The sequence below is a fragment of the Pleurodeles waltl genome, chromosome 3_1 (assembly GCF_031143425.1).
Source record: "Pleurodeles waltl isolate 20211129_DDA chromosome 3_1, aPleWal1.hap1.20221129, whole genome shotgun sequence".
NCBI classification, from domain to species: Eukaryota; Metazoa; Chordata; class Amphibia; order Caudata; family Salamandridae; genus Pleurodeles; species Pleurodeles waltl.
In genome coordinates, this window is record NC_090440.1 from 997362539 (window position 1) to 997377778 (window position 15240).

Sequence of the window (15240 nt, forward strand, 5' to 3'; positions counted from 1 at the left end):
TAATGCAGAAGCTAAATTGAAAACCATACCACAATAGGTGGTCTGTGCATTGAGACCATGCACTCAATATAGCTATAAGTCTTTGTCCTCTATTCTTGAATTAATTCACCCACCTATTCCTCAATCATCCAACTAGTCATTCGTTGAGCCATACAGCCGTGCCTCCGAACTCTATACATATATTCAATTATACAACAAGGTTCCATAACGAAAACTGTGCTGTATAATGCACCTTATTTGCATTTAAAAATGTATTAGGTAGAGAACTGCGCTGCAGCGCCACGCTCGCTCGCTGCGCGCTGTGCGAGCGAACTGGTCTCACAAAATTTGCCAGGACTACTTTTGGTTCCTAGTCCGGCCCAGCCGGTGGATGGGTGGTCTCGAAACCCATGAGAAGTGCTGTGCCTTGGGAGTGATCGGCTGCGGATCTGGGGGCGGGTGGAGGGGTCACTGTCGGCTTTACCCCTCCCCCATTCGCCACGACGCGGTTGCGCGCGTGAGGATGCCGAGTGCAGCAACCTGCTGAGCCCAGGACAACAGCGCCAAGTACCCTGTCAGACCCCTTCACCACCCGCTCGTTCGCCCCTTTTCCAGAACTAGCCCACCACCGACCTTCCCATCTCGGACATTTCCCCGCCCAACTCCTCTATCCCCTCCTCCCGTCGAGTGAAAGGCACGCGCCCCGCCTAATCCACGCAGACCCCTGCCCCCGAGATTTCCTTATCTCCCCGTTTAAGGCTCCCAGCCTCCCTCCAGACACCGCTCCCGAAACACCCTGGAAGGGAAAACCTCTGAGCTCTGCTTCCAGGCTGGGCACCTCCCCGGAACCACAATAGCGGGTACCAAGGTGAGTGAACACGGGGTTCGGGCTGTCCGTGCAGATCAGAGCCGTAGATGAATGCAGTTACATCCAGGTGCTTTGCGCAGGTGGAGTTGCTTTGGCATGCTGCCCATTTATTGTTATATTCTGAGATAGTGAAATGAGGGTCGGCCAGTGGGCACGCCAACTAAGCGTCACCTCGCAGGTACGCTGACGCAACAGGGCGCTCCTGGCATAAATCGTGTGCAGTTTCCTTGCTCACCTATTGGTATAATTTGTGTACGTTCCAGGCACGTGGGTTTCAGTTTTTTTTTTTTATTGTGCCGACCGGTCTCGTGTGTTAGTGGATGTTCTCTGTGAGCGTTCTCTGCTCATCAGTCGCTAGTTCGTATCCGCATTCTGTGCTCGAGGGTCGCAATATTTCTGTGGATTTCAGGTCCATGCCCACGGTTATGTGTTTCGTGTGTGTATGACGTTCCTGCGATCATGCATATATGCGTACTGTGCAGTGTCGGACTGGCTTATAGGACAATCGGGCAGTGCCGGACTGGAGGGTCTGACAAACCAGTGTGTCGGCCGTTTTTTAAAATCAGTTTGTAGGTTGGCTTTATGGCCAAATGGACCGTTTTTTGCTGTTGATTTTTCTGATATTGACGCAAATAGTGCCTAAAGCAAACACCAATGCACGTCGTCTCCCATACTATGCGAAATGCCCATACAGAGTTACTTTGCTAGGTCAACACTGACCATATTTGCAAATGTGACCCATTTTTTTTAGCTATCTGGTTTGTTAATGGGGCACTTTAAATTTGCTCTCCTAGTCCGACCCTGGTACTATGTTCATGGTTCTTTTTTGCAGAAATATGTTCTGTTTTCACAGGGTGCTTGGTCGGAACATTCCGTTTATACATTCTCTACTCCTGAGTATTGATAAATGCATTCCCTGCTCACATGCTGCTATTTGCATGTCTGATTATTTTTAGGTCTCGCCTACAGTTTGCGGAAGACGTTTTGTAAACCATGCCAGTAAATTAGTGGGTGTAGAGCTAGCCCACTGCTTACCTTTTTGATTACCTTTATTGCCACTCTTGTTTCCTTGCTTCTTATGTAATGGTTTTCTTTCCTTGTCTTGTATTTATACCTCATTTATAATTGCAAGCATGGTAAAGCAACGTTTACTGCTTAAAGTCTTTCCTTGTATCTAAGCAGTTCATCCATAACTCACGTATTGAGGGTCAGGGGCTAGTCCACATCCCCCTTGTTCCAATAAACGAAATGTCCAAACACAAGCCGATTCTCCGATTTCTTTAGTCATTCCTCAGTACAAGTCAACGCGTTTCATCTCTATGATGGGACTTCATCAGAACATCAGTTTTTAGGCAAATTATTGTTGGGAAGTCTTATAAAAAAGTGTCTTCTCTCTCCTTCCTGTATCATATGTTTCCATTTCACTGCTTCCTGAATAAATGTGCTCCACACTGCAGGGGCTTAGTAGCGCTGATCTACCTTGTTGCCAGACCAGAAGTTGGAACATTGCATTTATAAGAACAAAGTGGATGTGGACTGACCCCGACCATCAATACATTATTTATGGATAAACTGTTTAGATATAAGGAAAGAGTTTGAGCACTAAAAGGTGACTTCCCATGCCTGGAATTATATATGAGAATGTCAAATTGAGGTCTAAAGGCAGTCGGGTATCAGGGAGTGTGCAGCTATTTGTTTTTGTAAACTTCAGCAATACAAGATCTGTGCGGTGTAGTGGTGCCACGACTGTCAAACTGCTTGCCTGCTCAATGTATTTGTACCTCCCCTGGAGCACAGCTTCTTTGCCATCTTTTTATTTTTTTAATTAGATAACTTGCATCATTCCCCTGCTTGCTTTCGAAAACCGTTTTTTTTCTATAAGTACTCGACAAGAATGCACATATACATGCATATGCTTTCTACATCTCTTTGTGTGATGTTTCCCCTTCAGATACCCTCATATCATATGCTCAGTGTAGCTCCTACACCCTCCCATCCTGTCCATTACTTCGCTTTTCATTTATTATTTATTATTTCTTTTTAGTTGCTTCGTCCCACCTGCTCCTCTGTTGTTTCTCTACCCCTTGTAGTGGTGTTGTGTGTGTGTGTGTGTGTTTTTTTTTTTTTTTTTTTTTTTTTTTTTTTTTTTACCTCGTGTGTTGCTTTCCCCAACCTGCTTTTCTGTCTGTGTCATCAGTCGTGATCCTTACAATATATATTTTTTCATTGTTTTGGAGCACCAGCTCCAAGTGGCAACTACCATCCTGGAACGGTAAATAAAACAATGAATAAAATGGCAAGAGCTTTATTCCACAGATGTACGCATGCATGTAGAATGACACGTATGCCGAAACTTCAAGGCACTTGCTCCATTGAGTCTTTTGTTCTTTACACTTTTCCCCCAATGCTGCACAACATAGGGAAAACAATATTTTCACCAATGCTGTATAGAATTGACAAAACACATTTAGCTGAAAAGGCAAGACCACTGGCTTTGCTAATGCTTGTTTATTATTTCAGTTTTCTATAGCTCAGACTTAGTTTAGGGGAGTTAGAGAGCTCCACAAAAGGACAGAGAAAGAAACATTAAGTGTGGGCTACAAGAGAATTAACAATAAACTTTTTAAGTTAAAGTGCAATTCACACACAGGGTCCGAACATAATAAACAGGAGTTATAGATGTGGTGAAAGAAGACAGAAATATCACTTTAGCGTAAGAACCAGCCTCAACAGTATATGGAATCACAGAGTTGGAAAGGAATAGATTTATGGCCTCATTACGAGGCAATTGCACGCTAACCCTCATGACCAGGGTAATAAATGCAATAATAATAATAAAGGTCAGTGCAAGGGGAAAGTAGCCTCGACTTCCACGGAATATAAACAGCTTAATAAAATCTCTCTATACCATAAATGTAAAACAGACGAGAGTTATTAATACTTTCAGCTCTTGCTGAATTTTCAAGAGACCGCACGACTGAATACCTGGGCACTGGCCGATTAACGCGGCCGTCTGAAGGACACAAGAGTGTTCTCGACCACAAGTAGATATCAGGAGCACCATATCTTTGGCACTTCCTGGCTATACAAAGCCTACGGATTGTTCTAGTTGATTAAATCTCCTGAACACTGGATTCAAACAACATTTGTCTTATCCAAATAACAAGAGCCATCTGACTGACACCAAATAACAGACCCCTGGGACTACGACTCCTGTAGACCCCAGCCATTGCGTGTCATTTTCCCCACATTGGATCATAGGTGCTTCCATTGCAATCATCCCTGTCCTGATGATGACCCCATCCTGATTTGCCTGCATACGGGTTCGAAACGTCGACACATTTCTAAAAGAGTGGATGTGAGAAACATAAAAGAAATTTAATGATACTCCAGGGCTTCCTGGATTGTAGGAGCCACTGGAAGATAATTTTATACAACCACACTCTGCACTACTTGTATATATCACCGTCACTCACTTGCACTTCTGCACTTTCACTGTTCTTTTAGGAGCACCTACCTTTTCTTATAAATAGTATGACAATTTGTTATTAGAATTATATGTTCGCATAAGATTCATATGGAGATAACGCCTGAAAGTATTAATAAATCTAGTTTGTTTTACATCTATGGTATAGAGAGATTTTATTAAGCGGTTTATATTCCGTGGAAGTCTAGGCTACTTTCCCCTTGCACTGACCTTTATTATTATTATTATTATTATTGTTATTATTATTATTATTGCATTTATTACCCTGGTCATGAGGGTTTGCGGGCAATTGCCTCATTGTATTACTCATTACGAGGCTGGCAGTCCTAGGACCGCCAGCCTCGTGGTGGAGGTCGGACCTCTGCAGCTGTAGCGGTCTGACCGCACATTACAAGTTTGGCGGGCGGACCGCCGTCTCCGCCTGAATTCAAGATCCTGATGGTATGACGGCAGTCTTGATTGTAATGATTACAACCTTGTTCTCTGCAAGCCTTTTCAAGGTGGTTTCCTCACCATGAAAAGGCTGGAGGAGAACAGGTGCAGGGGGCCACAGGGAGGGTCCTGCAGTGCCCATGGCATGGGAAGTTCAGGGGACCCCCCTGCTGCATTCAGAGGGTGCTAGTCGGCCCCCTGTGTGCTACAAGCTAGCAGTCGGCTCCTTTAAGGGACCAGCGAAAACCCTGTAATAGGGTGGGGGGCACTGCCGTGGCAGTGACGTCCTCCCTGCGAGTTTGGCCGTCCAGCATTGGGCCCACCAAAGTCGTAATGAGGCCCTGAGTCAAATGTATGTCTCAAGCGTCTGTATTCAGTGCCCACAGGACTTTAGTTTGCATATGTATTTTGTGTGGTCACGTCCAGGGACTATGTGACCCAAAGGATGCTAGCCAATCCTTCTGACAGTTGGGACTGCTGTACGTGGAAACACCTGAACCAGTACTATTATGAGCTCATTAAATTGTAAAGTATCTCCTCTTTAGCGTTCAACTATCAGGGATTAGGTAGGTTCAACAGTAAAAGTTTACTCTTGGATGGTAGTGTAAGGTAGAACATCCACCTCATGTTCCACATATATTACCCGTAATAACGATAATGCCCAGGAATTCTTAAATGTTTGAAGTAAAATAAGACTTTTATTTGCATCAAGGTAATGTGCTCAGTAACTTTTAAGATGTTTTAGTTTAGCAATGCCTTTGCATGTTTATGTAGTTGATCTAACGTTTCTGTGCTGTGCATGACCATGAGCAAAATTAACAAGGTAGAATTGCAATTTGATCCCTGATTCTGTTTTCGGTCTTCACAGCTTTTCATAAGTGGCACACTATAACCCGTCTCATCACCACTGCTTGTGTGGAATAGAAGGTACTCCGATTCTGGACCACCAAGTGTAGCATAAAGGAATGGCATTCAATTGTCAGTAGCAGAGAAACTCAGGCAGCTACCAAGTTGGTATTTCCAAATAGTAGTGGGCAGAGTAGGCTTGATCTCATTCAGTGCTGGGTGTGATTATATGGTAAAGCCCTGAATACATTTGTTTAACTATATAAGTTGAGCTTCGGTGTGCATTTAGAAGCTAACTTTTCACTGGACCAGCACATATGACTGTACACCAATATAACAGTTAAGCCGTAGTGGGGCAAGTGCAGAGCCTTTGGGGATGCCATCTTGTGATGCTTTTAACAGTGATTCTGAAGAGTCCATGGGTACTCTCTAAGCCCCTTCTCTGAGTGACAAAGTAATTCATTCTTTCAGTATGCCCATCTCTATGTCATGTTCAGTGATGTTGTAAGATGAAGAGAGGTTAAAGTAGAGTCAACTCAGAGCAGCTTGCAAGTCTGGATTAAGTCTGATAAGGAGTTCCTCTTTGATATCTGTGATAGCTGATTTTGTTCCAGTTGTGGGTCAGAGCAAGGATTACAAGTTGTGTAAAGATTCTACTTATTTTTGTAACTTATCTGTTTAAATTTTTTTAAAGAATGTTTTCACATGAAATGTAGGAGATCAGGCACTAAACCATTAGAACTAGGACTCTGCTTTAAATAAGGAGATAATGTTCCAGTTGACAGACTAATCCTGTGGACAGAGAGGGGTTAGCCATATTCCTTAAGTCAGTAGCCAGGGAAGGGAAGACTTGCTTTACACAACATTCGGCTTTGCAGGACATGGGCTCACCCTCTGTCTCCATAGTAAATGGCAACAACCCCCTTGCGCAAGACAGTGGATACTAAGTGGTTGATGGTGGCTGAATCCCTAGTGAAGGATAATAGGCCACGTTTCACTGTACCATTTGGAGATGTCCTGCTGACTCCACTGTGGAACATCATCTCAGTCTTCTATAACTGCTTCTCTTTATTCCTGTTTCAATGTAGGTGGAGATATGTGAAATTGAATCATAGTGTTACTATTTTGTGAAACCATATACTTAATTTATGGTGCCTTTTGTTAGGATCCAACAGTTGCTTTCATGATGGCCTTGGGCATGTAACAAACTGATGTTAATTCCCCCTGTAACCCTTATGAAAAGGTTAGGGAAATCCACATTCACATAGTTTTAGGCCGCAGCACTATAAAGGAGCAACATTACCTGAGCGCTGGGCAATGCAGCCAGATGTTGTCAGTCTTTACTCCACTGCGTGGCTGAGGGAACCCACGCCCTGGAGTATTGCAGACCTGTGTCAGGAAACAGCCTAAAATGCAACATGGACACAATACATTTTCCCACTGAAAACTGACCCTTTTTTTGCAATGTGCTTAGGTGTGGATTTTGGGCCGTAGCTCAGCCGACACGTAGGAAAACCCAGCAAACCTATACATTTCTGAAAACTAGACACCCAGACAAATTCACGATGGGGTGACTTACATGGCTCTCACTAGGTTGTGGTACAGAGAATCCTTTGCAAACTTCAAACTTTGACTAAAAAACACACTTTCCTCACATGTCTATGATGGAAAGTTCTGGAATCTGTGGGGAGCCACTAACTTTATTCTACCCAGCATTCCCCCCCAAGTCTTCAGATAAAAATGGTACCTCGCTTGTGTGGCTGGGCCGAGTGCCTGTGACAGAACAAATGAAACCAAGGTCAATGGGGGTCCCTTTTCGAGGACTCTCATTGATGTTAGATTGAGCCATTCCTTTTGTGGGCACTTGGCCCAGCCACACAACTAGGGAAGCATTTTTATTGGGACTAGTGGGGAAACTGTGGGTGGGAGGAATTTTGTGATTTCCTGCTGAATATGGCACAGAAATGCAAGGAAAATGTGTGATTTTAGTCAAATTTTGAGGTTTGCAGAGCATTGTGGGTACGAAAACGTGATGGCATGCACAAGAGGCACCCCACTCTGTATTTTCCTGGGTGTCTTTTTTAATTAATTTTTTTATGAAAATGTTTAGAGTTGGTCAGTTTTCCCTAGAGGCATTGTACACCCTGGCAGAGAAAGACAGAAAAGAGAACTATAACTGCACAGCAATCTATTCCTCAGGTACACACACATACTGGTTGGATTTGGCATGAGGGTGAGTAAAAGGTTTAAAATAAAATGTAAATTGTATTAACAAGAGATTTTCCAAAAAGAAAATTACACTGTTAATTGTCACGACTCATGTGTTGCTTACGCCTGGAATCCGCAGATCGAGTGGCGTGGGTCTTGAATGTTCGGCTTTGGCCCAGAAAGGGGCGACTCTTTCTGGTAGCCACGGTGCTGTAGGCAATGGAAACGCCAAGAACAGACCGTGCCCTTCAGAAATAGCGCCAGAGGGAAAAAAAACCTAAAAGGGGAAAAAAACCTCCAAACAGAAAGATTCCTGAAACAGGAACAAAAGAACAGGAATCGATAGAGGCAAAATGTAGGTATACACAGAATTGACGAGATCCAGAACCGAAAGGCAAAGAATCAGGAGCGAAGACACTATCAAAACAGAAAGTGTTGCAGCGCAAGGAAAGGAAGAAAACACATCCCTTAAATACCATCAAACAGGAAACGACCAACAGGAAGTAAAAGGACACCATCTTAGATAGGGAAAAGTACATAGAACAGAATCGAATAGGAACCATAGAGAATAGGGAACAAGGAATGCTGGGAAAAAAAAGGTAACATGGGAAGGGGGAAAAAACATGAAGGTACAACCAGATGACCCAGGAAAAGAAGAAAAGAAAAGAACAGGTAGGAGGGGTCAGGAGGCACAAGAAACGCGGTGCACAGAAGCAGAGCGAGGCCCCATGCCAAATCTGGGGCCTCGCAAGGTACACAGTAGACTTGGGGCGCGCCGCATCCTGCAGACGTGTTGTGCGGCCCGAGCCGATAGTTCGGCTCGCGTCGCACCGCGCGGCAGTAGGTCCCCCCCCCCCCCCCGAAGGTCCAGGTTTGTGTGGAAATAAACTGTGAAAACGATGAATCAGAAGAGGTGCTTGAACAGAAGAAGCATCTTCCCAAGAGCATTCACTGAGAGGATAACCCTTCCAATGAATCAGATACTGAAGACGTTTGTGAAAAAAACGAGAGACACAAATTTCTTGTACCTCATATTCAGGTACATCATCCACTAACACAGGAGGAGGACAAGGAAACTGACGAGAGTAAGGGTCAGGTACGTAAGGTTTGAGCTGGGAAACATGAAAGACTGGATGAATTTTCCATGTACGAGGCAAGTGAAGACGGACAGTGACAGGATTAATCAACTGAAGGATACGGAAAGGCCCGTAGTAGCGAGGTGTGAACTTATTCTGAGAAAGGCGTGAGGGCAAGAATTTGGATGAAAGCCAGACTTTATCTTGAGGGTGATAGTCTGGAGTGTTCTTACGTTTCTTGTCTGCTATTTTATTCATATATCTCTTGGTGTTTAATAAATTGGATCGAATTAGTCTATGGATTTGTAGAAGTCGTTTGGAAAGGGAAGTAACCGCAGGCAGAGGAGAGGTAGACTGAGGAGAAGTAGGAAAAGGGGTAGGATGATAGCCATAAGAACATAAAAAAGGAGTGACCTTGGAGGCACTATGGACAGTATTATTGTAGGAAAATTCAGCAATAGGGAGATAAGTGTTCCAGTTGCTTTGGGTAGAATTACAAAAACAGCGAAGGTATTGCTTTAATCCTTGGTTCAGACGCTCGGTCTGTCCATTGGTCTGAGGATGGAAACCCGATGACCGTGCTATATTGATATTTAGTGTCCTACAAAAATATTTCCAAAACCGGGAAATGTACTGAGGTCCTCTGTCAGATACAATGGTATGTGGAAGTCCATGGAGACGGAAAATATGGTCGATAAATATCTGGCTTAGTTCTTGGGTTGTAGGTAGCTTTTTCAGGGCAGTGAAGTGAGCCATTTTAGTAAAGGAATCAACAGTGACCATGATAACCCGGTTTCCTGCTGATGGTGGGAGCGAACACATGAAATCAGTAGAAATGGTGTGCCAGGGAGCTGGTGGAACAGGCAAAGGCTGTAGTAATCCTGCAGGTCTGGTACGGGGAATCTTGACTTGAGCACATATGGGACAAGCCTGAACGTATCTTTCAACATCCGGCTTCCAGGTAGGCCACCAGAAAAATCGCGAGAGAAGTTCTTGTGTGGCCTTGATGCCTCTATGACCAGCAACCGGCGAATCATGGCACATTTGTAATGCTTTTTCTCTAACTCTGTTGGTAGGGAGGAACAACAGATTCTGATAATAATAATATCCTTGTCTTTTACATATAAAGGGTTTTAGTTTCTCTGCTTTGCGGTCAGACAGGCTGGAGTATTCCAGTTGTACCTCTTCCAGGAAAGACTGAGCTACTCCAATGATCTTACTAGGTTCAAGTAGATACTGAGATGGGGTAGGAGTACAATCTGGATAACGGCGAGACAGAGCATCAGCCAGAATGTTTTGGGATCCAGGAATATAGGTGATGTAAAAATCATACTGACTGAAGAAAAAGGCCCAGCGAGCCTGGCGACTATTCTGGCATACAAAATTACGTAAACATTGTAGATTACGATGGTCTGTTCTCACCTCAAAAGGCTCCTTGGAACCCATAAGAAACTGTCTCCATTCTAGGCAGGCTGTTTTCAGAGCTAATAACTCCCTTTCTAGTACTGAGTAATGTTGTTCTGATGTAGAGAGTACATGGGACAAATAGAAAACAGGATGTTCAAGACCATCATCTTGTTGTTGGAGTAAGACAGCTCCGTTGGCTCTTTCGGAAGCATCGGTAACTACAATAAATTGTTTGTTGGTATCTGGGTGTCTCAAGATGGGGGCTTGAGTGAAATCCTTCTTTAAACCTTGAAAAGCTGTTTCAGCCGCCTTGGTCCAGACAAAACCTTTCGTAAAATTTTCCTTCCTTAAAGTGTGAGATATATGGCTGGTTTGTTTCGCAAAGTCTAAGATGAACTGCTGATAAAAGTTTGCTAATCCTAGAAAACATTGTGTTTCCTTAATAGAAGAAGGAGAAGGCCAATCTAGAATGGCTTGTACCTTTTCTTGGTCCATAGCTATGCCGGTGGGACTTAAATGATAACCCAGATATTTGACTTCCATCTTGTCGAACTCACAATTTTCTGGTTTACAAGATAGTTGATGTTCCCGGAGTCTTTGAAGGACTTGTTTCACGTGGGAAGAATGGAGCTCGGGACGTCTAGAATAAATAAGAATATCGTCTAAGTAGATTACAACTGTCTGTTTCAAAAGGTCAGAAAACACTGAGTCCATAAATCTTTGGAAGAATGCAGGGGCATTAGTGAGACCAAAAGGCATAACCTTGTACTCAAAATGACCAAATGGGGTCCTGAAAGCTGTTTTCCACTCGTCTCCTTCTTTAATACGTAAAAGGTGGTAGGCTCCCCGTAGATCCAGTTTGGTAAAACGTTGAGCCCCTCTGACTGCCTCTAGTATATCCTTGATGAGAGGCAAAGGATAATGATCTTTTATAGTTATCTTATTCAGGCCTCGAAAATCCAGGCAAGGACGAAGATCCTTTGTCTTCTTGGGTACAAAAAAGAGAGGAGCCCCTGCCGGAGAAGATGATGGAACAATAAGACCACTCTGTAAATTTTCTTCCAGATACTCCTTTAGAACTTCCTTTTCGGGTTCCGTGAGGGAATACATCCTCCCAAAGGGAACGACAGTTCCAGGTTCCAAAGGAATAGCACAATCGTAATCTCGATGTGGAGGTAACACAGGTCTGGATGGTTTTTGGAACACATCTTGAAATTCTAAATAGTGTTCAGGGACTCCTTGGACAGTATTGATGGAATATCCGGTAGTACTTTCAGTAGGTGTTAATCTTTTTGGTGACCAATATTTGTCGGAAGCAAAACAGTTCTCATGACAAAACTGTGAAGACAAGGAAATAGTCTGGGTTTTCCAATTCACATACGGATTATGTCTTATGAACCATGGAATTCCTAGAATGATGGTATGGTTGGGGGATGATATAAGATCAAAAGAGATGTGTTCTTGATGGTTACCAAACTGTAAACTTAACATCAGGGTAGTAGTATCGACTGGACCAGAGGATATCAAGGATCCATCCACTGTGTGCACTTGTTCGGGAATTTCTTTGGGTTGTGTTGGAATTTGTTGAGTAGTGGCCCAAGTTTTATCCATGTAAATACCACTAGCACCACAATCTAGTAAGGCCATAGTTCTTTCTTGACGACCGTCAGGTAGCTGTAACATGACAGGTAACATGAACAAGGATGTGGTATTGTCCTTAAATGAACTGATGGAAGGTATAGCCGATGATCCCGTCCCCTCCCTTCTTACAGAGGACGGGAAGTGGCGTTTCCCAATGGCCTTTGAGGACGTACAGGGCAGGTACGAAGCATGTGACCAGCAGCACCGCAGTACAGGCACAATCCTTTCTTACGTCTGTCTTCCCGCTCGCTAGCGGAGAGTGGGCCTCGAGTAGTATCCACTTGCATGGGTTCCCCCTCTATGTCTCTAGCAGGAGGGCGAGGTTCCTCAGAACGATGCAGATAAACCCGTGAAGTGCTTGGCTGGGAAGACCCTCTACTCTTTCTCCTCTCCAATCGTCGTTCTTGAAGACGGTACTCGATGGAAAGTGCTTGATCCATCAGACCACGAAGATCTTCAACTCTGGTGGAGTGTACTAACTCATCTTTTATTTCTTCTTTAAGTCCTCTGCGAAACAAAGTCACCAGAGTCCGTTCCACCCAGGTGGTCTCTGCCGCTAGCTGACGAAAACACGTAATATATTGAAGGACATCTTGTGAGCCTTGTTGGATGTCACATAAGGCTTCTTCCGCCGAGGCCTCCAATCCTGGACGACTAAACATTTGTTTGAAGCGATTCACAAAGGCGGAATAGTCAGACAATACCGGGTCGTTGGATGATACCATCGGGGTTGCCCAGGCCAAGGCAGGACCAGATAAAGCACTGATAAGATAACCCACCTTTGTCCGGTCATGGGAGAATTGAGTAGGTCAGAAGGCGAAATACACCATTAGTGCATCAAGGAATTCACGTAGTTTGGTTGGTTCACCGGAAAAACGAGGAGTAGAGGCGGAGATAGTCGGAACATCGCCACTGCGGAAAGCCAAAGCCTGTCGTAATGCAACATTCTCATTGCGTAGTTGTTGCAATTCCTGAGCTTGTTGCTGAATTGTTGTCAGAAGAGATTGATCAGAATCTGCAGCAGCCGCCACTGTATCATCCATGGTGTTAGAGGACGTCAGGAGGATTTGACGCTGCAATCTGTCACGACTCACGTGCTGCTTACGCCTGGAATCCGCAGATCGAGTGGCGTGGGTCTTGAATGTTCGGCTTTGGCCCAGAAAGGGGCGACTCTTTCTGGTAGCCACGGTGCTGTAGGCAATGGAAACACCAAGAACAGACCGTGCCCTTCAGAAATAGCGCCAGAGGGAACAAAATCCTAAAAGGGGGAAAAAAAACTCCAAACAGAAAGATTCCTGAAACAGGAACAAAAGAACAGGAATCAATAAAGGCAAAATGTAGGTATACACAGAATTGACGAGATCCAGAACCGAAATGCAAAGAATCAGGAGCGAAGACACTATCAAAACAGAAAGTGTTGCAGCGCAAGGAAAGGAAGAAAACACATCCCTTAAATACCATCAAACAGGAAACGACCAACAGGAAGTAAAAGGACACCATCTTAGATAGGGAAAAGTACATAGAACAGAATAGAATAGGAACCATAGAGAATAGGGAACAAGGAATGCTGGGAAAAAAAAGGTAACATGGGAAGGGGGAAAAAAACATAAAGGAAGGTACAACCAGATGACCCAGGAAAAGAAGAAAAGAAAAGAACAGGTAAGAGGGGTCAGGAGGCACAAGAAACGCGGTGCACAGAAGCAGAGCGAGGCCCCATGCCAAATCTGGGGCCTCGCAAGGTACACAGTAGACTTGGGGCGCGCCGCGTCCTGCAGACGCGTTGTGCGGCCCGAGCCGAATGTTCGGCTCGCGGCGCGACAGTTAATAATTGAAAGTTCAAAAAACTGAACCAACGACTCTCAGCTCGTGATCTGTAAAGCAGCGACAAGGCACCAACCGCTTTACAAGCCGTTCACACACCTTTCATGTGTGACACACACAAAACCTTTCATTCCACCAGCTGCGGGCCCAGTGCATTACAAGAGTCACATCAACAGACAGCACCATTCAAAGCCCATCACTTTCATCCGCCCACATGACCACCAGCCATCACACTGGCTGGTGGCTGACGGAGTTATGGACTGGCATTTTGCTGGCAACGTGTGTGTAGTGACGAGCAGCAAGTCACTTCACACACTCTGCTAGCCAAATGCCTACTGATACGGACCACCAGTCCACGCACATCGCCAGCCAACCACTCCAAGCACCAGTGCACGCACACCGCCAGCCAAGCTCCAGTCACTGCATACTGCCAGCCAAGTACCAGTCCATGCACACTGCCAGCCAAGCACCAGACACGTACACCTCTAGCCAAGTGCCAGTCAATGCATACCGTCAGCCAAGTGCCAGTCCACACCGTCAGCCAGACGCTGGTTCGCACACACCGGCATCACATTTTATTAACAGGAAGAAGAAAAAAAAAATAATTTGAAGGAGATGAAAAAAACAACTAATGCTACAAACACATTAGGTTTAACTAAATACATCAAACTACTGCCAACCATGAAACTGAACAAAAAATATAAAACAATACAGACCAGTCGGTTCACTTTTATGCTCACGATTGCTCCTAATAATTGTGTTGCATGTGGTACAATTTAAAACATGCGGGCACACACAACCCAGGGATAGAAGGACAGTTGGGGCAGTACATATAACTCTCAACCCACACTCCGCTTCAGACACAGAGACACAGATTCTACATCTCCTGCATGGAAAGTTTTTTTTTTTTTTTTTTTTCCTTTTCTTTTTTTTCAGCCGTGGGAAAAATGTAATCAGGAAAGTGGCGATCTTTCAACGTAGCACATCTCCACCACTCCAACTCTAGGAGGAATCACCTGCTCCACTACAACAAGTCTGCCTATAACAGACTGCTGAAACTGAACAAAATTCATCTTTAAATCTGGAGAACAATCCTTGAGTGCTACAAAAGCACTGAGTGTTGCTAAATAAATGAATAGCTGACTTATTGTACCAAATGTAATCCTTATGAAGAGCAGTTCTAAGGCACGAACCTCTGATCTACTCTATCTACACCACCCTTGTGCTTATTGTAGTCTAAAATGCACAAAGGCATATGCGCTTCAGCAACCTGACTCCAAACAGTCAAGGTGAAGTACTTTCATCATGAATGATTGTCTGCCTGTGGACATCTCTCCTGTCTGAAAATTTCACAGCTAGAAGCTCATCACTACGCAAAGCATTGCACTGTCTCCTCCGAAGCTTTTAACATAAAGTTCTTTAGGATAACCTTTTACGTTTAGGGTGGACTATGCCACAAGCAACAGTGTCTTCTT

General features: G+C 44.3%; 1 protein-coding gene across 2 annotated transcripts in view; it reads left to right on the forward strand.

Annotated features, from left to right (window-relative positions):
* The first annotated feature begins 355 nt into the window (after nt 1-355).
* The window catches only part of TMEM244 (transmembrane protein 244), an 89279-nt gene continuing 74394 nt past the window's right edge, over nt 356-15240 (forward strand). Inside the window, exon 1 of one of the 2 annotated variants that reach the window (XM_069224184.1) lies at nt 356-847. The gene's annotated coding sequence lies outside the window, so the exon portion shown is untranslated. The remainder of the gene's footprint in view (nt 848-15240) is intronic. The other variant, XM_069224183.1, reaches the window with a different exon arrangement.